The sequence below is a fragment of the Pleurodeles waltl genome, chromosome 7, assembly GCF_031143425.1.
Source record: "Pleurodeles waltl isolate 20211129_DDA chromosome 7, aPleWal1.hap1.20221129, whole genome shotgun sequence".
Classification (NCBI taxonomy): Eukaryota; Metazoa; Chordata; class Amphibia; order Caudata; family Salamandridae; genus Pleurodeles; species Pleurodeles waltl.
Window position 1 is genome coordinate 660,329,467 of NC_090446.1, and position 7,831 is coordinate 660,337,297.

At 44.0% G+C, this 7,831-nt stretch overlaps 1 long non-coding RNA gene across 1 annotated transcript in view; it reads right to left on the reverse strand.

The window, feature by feature from the left end:
* Positions 1 to 7,397, reverse strand: part of LOC138304526 (uncharacterized) — a 75,584-nt gene extending 68,187 nt beyond the window's left edge. The window contains exons 1-2 of the long non-coding RNA XR_011205587.1: positions 6,892 to 7,397; positions 6,238 to 6,313 (exon numbers count right to left, since the gene is read on the reverse strand). This is a non-coding gene — a long non-coding RNA (uncharacterized lncRNA). The remainder of the gene's footprint in view (positions 1 to 6,237; positions 6,314 to 6,891) is intronic.
* Positions 7,398 to 7,831: the final 434 nt, after the last annotated feature.

Sequence of the window (7,831 nt, forward strand, 5' to 3'; positions counted from 1 at the left end):
GACCTGCTCAGACTGTCGTGCACCCACTGACAGACCCAATCAGACCCTCATGCACTCACTCACAGCCTCAGTCAGACCCTGACGCACCCACTCACAGACACACTTAGACAGTTACACACCCACTCATACATCCACTCAGACTGTCACACACCCACTCACAGACCCACATGCATGCACCCACTCACAGACCAGCGCACACACTGACGCACCCACTTAACACTGCTGTAGGCACTCTCACACCCAGACCATCTGACAGCCACTGCCACCCCCAGATACACTCTCTCAGACCTATTCTCACACCCAGAGTGGCCGCAGGCAACTCCCGCCATGCCAAAGGGCAATGCACAACATGGAGTTGGGTGGTTAGGGAGACTGGCCGCAGGGTCTAGCTGAAAGCCAGGTCTTGCAGGCAAACTTCAGTGCACATGGGTGAAGGCAATGCATGGTGTAAGGTTGGATGTTTATAGGGGGTTGCCTTGTGGCAAACCGACACATCGCATGGCCAAAGGATGTGTGCAGCGGTAGTTGGATTAACATATAGTAATGAAAATTACTGTACGTTAAAAAAAGATAGAAATTCAATTAAAAAAACAAAGGTTACAGGGACGCTATGGTAGGCTCACATTTTGAACGTAAAAACCTTAGAAATTCACCAGTTAGAGTCATCTCAACTAACTATAACTTACGCCCTCGCCATGCACTGCTAATTATCCACAAATTATGGCCCTATTGACATTTTGATAACATCATTGATAATATCAATGTGATATATGCAGTAAAAATTTTGAGGATAAAACTGTGCATGGTGGGTCAAGAGTTATATTTACCTTAGGGCACAAGTTATAGTTAGTTGAGATAACTCTACCTATAACTGACGAATTTCTAAGGTTTTGTATGTTTAAAATGTGAGCCTAAGTATAATGTCCCTGTAACCTTTGTTTTTTTAAGTGAAATTCTATGTGTTTTTTCAATACTATTTCCTAACTATAACGTCCCTGTAACTTTTGTTTTTTTTCCAGTGAATTTCTATGTTTTTTTTATCATAAAGTAATTTTTAATTACCATCCATTAATCCAAACCCTGCCATGCATGGTCTTTGGCCCTATGGCAAACCCCCCAAAGGCGGTCAAAAAAGGTGGGGGGCATGCAGCCTCCCCTCTGAGCTTAATTTGTCCCTCAGGGACCCCATTCCTGTGGCCTCCCACCGTTTTATAGGGGTGGGGGGTACATGGAACCTCTCCCTGTGCCGTATTTGCCCCGGGGATCCCATCTCCTGAGGCTTGCCCTTATTATTATATGGGTGGCAAACAGCCACCCTCCCTGGGCCAGCCCAGTAAATGGTGGGTGCCCTGGGGCCCATTCAGGCCACCCACTTCATATTTTAAAGGGGGAGGGGCATGGTGCCCCCCTCCCCAGGCAGATTTTGGCCCCATGGACCCCATCTCCTGGGGCCTAGCCTTATTCTTAAGGGGTAGGGGGCATACAGCCCCCTTTTCGGACCAATATCGGCCCTGGGGACCCCATCTCCAAGGCCTGGCCAGTATCAAAATGTGGGGGTTCATGCAAAACCCTTCTCTGGGCCAATATTGGCCCTAGCAACCCCACCCCCTTGGGCCTTTCAACAAAGGTCGTCAGATGTATCGCTCTATATAATAAATTATGCTAATGATCACTTATAGTGTACTTAACTAATTTAATTTTCCCTATTTAATGTACTTTTATATCTCTACTCATTACAATGTAGGACAGCAGAGCCCTTTATTTCACACAGATATTTTACCTAGGAAACGACACATACAAATGTATAAGTCAACATATTGAAAATGTTACATAAAGACATGAGGATTACAAGGTCTAGGAGTTATATATCATTTATAATGGTTGGCATAATATATTGAGTGCTTTGTCTGTACAAACAAAAAGTCAAGGTTTAGGAAGTATTTGGGGTATGCAGAATGCAATGGTTTGGGTTGTCTGTACTAATGAGTCTTTACTACTGCTCAAAGGGACCCTTTTTAGTTCCTTTGGATGGTGCAATAATGTAAGACAATATTGGAAGCTTTAAAGGTCTCCGCTACAAAAGCAGTACCCACCTGAGTTATTTAGAAATCAATGATCCCCTCACTACCAAGTCCTGAAAATCAATGAAGACCTGGCTCTTTGACTGAACAACTGGACATCACCAGTGCCAGGGTACCCTCACGGTGACAAGCAGCACTCTAGAAATCGACTAGTTAGTTGAGTGGATGAATGACTTGCATGCTGTGCTTTGCAGCAGTCACATTACCCTATATGCTATTTTATGATGAGGCAAACCCATGACTAGACTGCACTGAGATGTCTCCCAAAGGATCATTAATTAACAGAGTTATCTTCCTGTTATTAGACTCTGGGAATTGAGATATAAACAAACATCTAAGCATTAGCCGTCTTGTCCACATAAGTTATTTTAATCAGCAGCCTCTTTGTGGGGAAATGAAGGTAACCTGAGCAGATTTGCTGTCTTGTTTGTCTTTCTGGACAATTTTTTTCTGGGCAGAGTTTTTAAAAAGTAATGGGCATATTTAAGAGCCCCTATCGCCACCTTAGCACTGCCACAGCTTCATTTGTTTACGCTAGTTAGCGCTAAAGTGGCAATTTCCCTGCGCCTTATTTACAAACTGGCGCAATGAAACCCTGTGACAGGCATAATCTATGCAAGGGGGGGTGTTCCCCATTAGTGGGGGCCGTAGAAATGGTGCAAGGAAATCTAAGAGATGTTGGGGCATTATTTAGGAGCCCCTAGCACCACCAGAGCATCACTTTTCATGATGCTCCGGTGGCGCAATGCTTTGCACCATATTTACAAGGTGGCGTTAAGCCACTTTTTGTGGCTTAACGCCACCTTGTAAATACGGCCCCTTCACACGCAGTCCTTTGCGTGGAAATGGCGTGCAATGGGTGTAGCTGTGGGCATGCCACAACAGTGGCCATTGTATTTTGATGCTGCATCAGATTTATGGGTTTTAGTAAACCTGAGGCAGCGCCAAAATCTAACGCCACCCCAGGGTTGAAGTTAGCAAGGCGCAACAAGAATAAATACTTTTATTCCTCCTCATTTCTTGTTTTTTCTATGTGTGTTGCATTCTGCAGCACGCATAGTAAAAGCAAAATGCCAGAAATGATTGTTCATGTGTGGGAAGGTGTCTCTTTTTGCACATAAACAATCATTTCAAAATGACGCTTTGACACTTCTGTGTGTGGTGCATTCTGCAGCGCACACAGAAGTGCCAAATCGCCATTACTGATTGTTTATGTGCAGGAAGGGAAACCTTATTATTTATAATGGGCCCCTATGTACTCTACAGGAGTAGCGCCAGAATTTTGGAGCTACTCCTGCAGAGTATATCAATAGTCTAAAAGGAAATGACGCTACTGCCCCTTACCCATGGATTTTAAACACTGCCCACACATGGTGGCGGTAGGGGTCACTAAGGAGCTCAAGGAAAGTGGCACTGCACTAGGTGGAGCGCCACTTTTTGTTAAATCTGCCACTAAGTGTAAACAATTTGACTGTCAGACTCTGTGGCTCCACCTCTTGTAAATCCAACCTCTTTCCGTTGCCGTAATATGGCCCCCAATTGGGACATTACGGAGCAATCGCTTTCTATTTACAATTCCAGTACTGAAGTTAAAAGTAACGTTCGAGGCAAAAAGTCAAAAGGATCCAGGTATACTGGGCAGCCTGTGAAGAGAACTTAGCATGGGTAAAGAGGCTCATCTGAAGTCGCTCCCAACTTCAGATGTGTTGAGCAGTTAAAGGTGACGAGACTTTTTTAGGGTAGGTGTGTTGTTAGCGTAGTTCGCACTGTACTGAATTAAAGAGTTTACAACTGGGAGATGGAAGCTGGCGCCCCTCATCCTGGTAGACTGGAGAATTCTACATGACGGCACTTTCAGCTGGTACCCGGGCACCCTTTGCTTTACAGACCCACGGCAACAAGCAAGGGGACTTTCATGAAGAAACGACATTACAGAGCGAAACAGCAGCAAACATCTCCAGACGATCCTCCTCGCGGCTTCATACAATGTAAAGATACTTTGAGAAGGAAACGTGACCTAATACGCAATCTCTGGACTGTGGCTCTTACTTGCTGTTGTCGTGAAAATATTTCTCTGAGCCTCGGGTCGCTAACTTGCTCGAACTTTGGTCGTCAAATGTCAAATGTCGATATTATATACAGAGAGCCAGTGATCTATGTAGATTCCAACCGCCCTGCTTAGATTATCACGTGACACTGGGATCAGAAGGCTGGCTTACATTAAAGTAATGCTAATGGGAGCCTGCAGCCAATAGGAAAACGATATAAGAAAACAGTGCAGCAGTTTTTTCCACTAAAATTTGCAAGACCTGCGACGAGAGTTTTAATACGAATGGGTGATTTCTGCCACAAGCAACCAATCATGCTTTGTGTCTTGCTCGTTGCTGAGTGGACAATGAGTAAAACTTTAGTCAAACGTGAAAAATGTGCGCTTGGATCAAAAAATTCAAAATGAGAAACAGGTGATCTTCCATTATAAACAGGGCAAAACATGCGTGTGATTATTGATCATCTTGTTCATGTCCTGGAACATGCATGATGAAAAAGGTTTGTGAACATTCATAATCTTCCAGGCATTTCTGTCTGTTTACTGTAGGACCTTTTGCTAAAACAATTAACCCATTGTTTTTTCGGAGACTCACCTTAATAAAGCGTTTCTCCTTAATAAAGCGCTGGTCTTCGCAGTCGGGGTAGTCAGGGAGAACGCCCACCTTAATTTGTGAAAAACAGCGGATGTTTCGCCCAGTTGCTGTATTCGCCGTATCAATAAAACTGCCCGCTCTTAGCCAGAGCTAATTACCCTCTAAGAAGTCACTTCCGTCACGACTCCCGGCGCAAGTTATAGCTATGCCGGTGATGGCTGAACATCTTTGGGGGGCTGCCGCCTTCAGCTGACACATCCAAGCCCGGAGTGGCAGTGCCTTTTGATTATGGCGGGTTTCCCTCTTTTACTCTGAGTTCTTGAAAATGGGACCCCCCTTAAAATATGCATCCTGGTAGGTTCCTCATTGTCTGCATTCCGAGGTGACCCCCTATCCCCCCCAACCACACACACCTGGACAAGGACTGCTGGAGGAAAGTGCGTGGTCTGGTGTTATCATTTCATGGTCACATAAAAAAGGAAGGACCCTTTTCTATGCTCATCACTCAGGCTTAGCTTTGCCTTTCTTCTGTTTTTTGTTTTTTTTTAATAGACATTACGTTGAAAATGATTTGCAGTAAACCCGGCACAATATCTAAACAACTGCTTCTGTCCGCTGCTCGTCCCTTATCAGGCATCTTAATGTGCGCAGTCCGGCGGCACTGAGGGGCTCTCTCCTCGGGTCTGACAGCTCCAGCCAAGAACGCCCCAGCCCTGTCACAGAGGAGACTGCGGTCCAAGAATGATTATAGGCAGAGCGGAAAGGGGTATTTTAGGCGGAAGCAACAGGGTGGGATACGGAACCAACGTCAGCCCATTCGGCCCCAATTCAAGCTGTTATTTAGTGGCCCCGTTTTTTTTCTAACCATCTTTTGAAAAACAAACACAACCTCCGGATGCAGTGTTTTTGCTCAAAAGGTATACTTTTCCGAAGGTGGTGGGTCGGAAGAAATAGCTCATGTAGTGTTTGCCACGCCCAATAAAATGAAATAGAGTGACCTGGCCGCGCCCGGTTTTAATGTAACGTCCGAGGAGTGGGACAGGTCATTTACCTGGACAGAGAAAGGATACCGAGCGCAATGAATGAAATTTAATTTCTGATTGTTCGGGCAGAATTTGAGTTTGATGTTTTCAGCAGGAAAAATCTTCCGTGAAATTGGCGCACCGGTTTCTATTGTTCAGCACATATCGGAGACATCGTAAGACCAAATACTGTGAGCTCCGTACTACCAGAATGGATTTCAAATTGGATGGATGGATATGTAGGTTTTTTGGTGAGCGACATCCCCGTATTGAATCAGTTTTAAAACTGCCTGCCGTTATCACTTTGACCTGCAATCTAGTCAGCGCTTCAAAGAACTCTATAATCTACCTCTCAGCAATTTTAGATACATCTTGGTTTTTAACTCGAGTTGAAATGTTTCGAAAGCAAAACACGTCGTCATTTTATGCTAAAGAATAATTCGTTCAACAGTTAACCGCAACGACAAATTAGATCGTTTTAGCTGCACTTACCTTTTTAGTTTTTTTCTTCTTTTTTTAGAAACAGTGCGGTGTAAATCTTCCTAACAGGGACCGAGACAGTAATCCTCTGTAAAAAAAAATGAAAGGCGAGATTGTTATGGACTCATTTCCACTAGTAACAGTCATTGGAAAGGGTAAAATGTTGATTGTGATTGCATGAGAGTGCACGTGTTTCACACACACTGTCGGCGCATGCATACACGTACAAAATATACACTAGTAATACAATAATGGTATACATAGAGTTTTATACCCACATACACATTTTCAGCTTAAATAAATGTAACAATGGATTTAAACGCAGGAGTAGCACAAAGCAGTGTGTCAAGCCATTACACATGGTAAACCTTACCCTCTGCATTACACATTGAGGGTGTTGTCATTTTCAAGCCAGCTGTGTTTTTTCTCGGTACATATGCGTAACATGTCACATAAACACAGACACGCGCGTGTACATCCACATACATGGATTATAAATATAATCTACATATTACACTTATGATAATGTATATACCTATTGACATTTCTGTACATAGTTGTCACATTTAGATTTGTTTATGATTTAGATAGATAGATAGATAGATAGATAGATAGATAGATAGATAGATAGATAGATAGATAGATAGATTATACAACATTTCTTACATATCTTTGTATAAGTAAAGTATTCCAGTGTCCCCTGCATGACGAAGTCGGTGCTCAGCGCACACTCTGATTCACCGTGTGATCCTCTGGAAGCTCTCCCAGACAGACAATATACGTTCTCCTTTGATGCGGCTCCAGGCACCGCCGTTGCTCGCGGCTGAGCTGGGATTTATTATCGTTGGGCTGGTGGACGCTTATCTGCTCTTTGGTGGGCTCTTCTCTCATGGACGGACCGGAGGTGTCCGGCCTTCACTGCAACGACTCCTCCGAGGGCCCCATCGCGGGCCCTTTCGAAGACAAAACCCAGGTACCACTCCTCGGAGGAGCCCAGAGGTGCGTGACTGGACCTCTGAGACTAGGGCGAGGCATCTCTTCCGCTACAGAGTAAGGCACCGAGCACAGCCGGGTCCCAAAAAGGATGTGTCTGAAATAAAACACGCGAAACTATGGGTCACAGTTAAAACAAAACCGCACACGTGAGTTACATTTTTAGTCACTTGATTGAGAGCAGCAATACTCAACGTAAAAACGGTTTCCAATCTTAAATTCCGGACATTAAGGATGGCACCGGCACCCTGCTGAAGTGGCACCTTCCAATACTAAAACTCACCCAGACCAGTAACTGCTGCCAATAACAAACATCGGGGCACTAATGAATTAATAATTTAGACGCACTATTAATAAAAAACCATTGACATTAAGTTTTTTAAAAGAAAAGCATCCAATACGTTAGTTACACGAAAAGTGGGGGAACAGATCGAAGAAAAATGAAAATAATTTAAAACCAACATGATGAGCTATAAAACGCAAGAGGCTACAATGACATGCGCCGGCACCGTTTGCGTAAACTGTATAAAGCTAAATGTACAGTTCAGTATTAGTGATACATTAGAGACAGCACAACACACGGAAGACCTATAACTACCGACAATAACAAGCA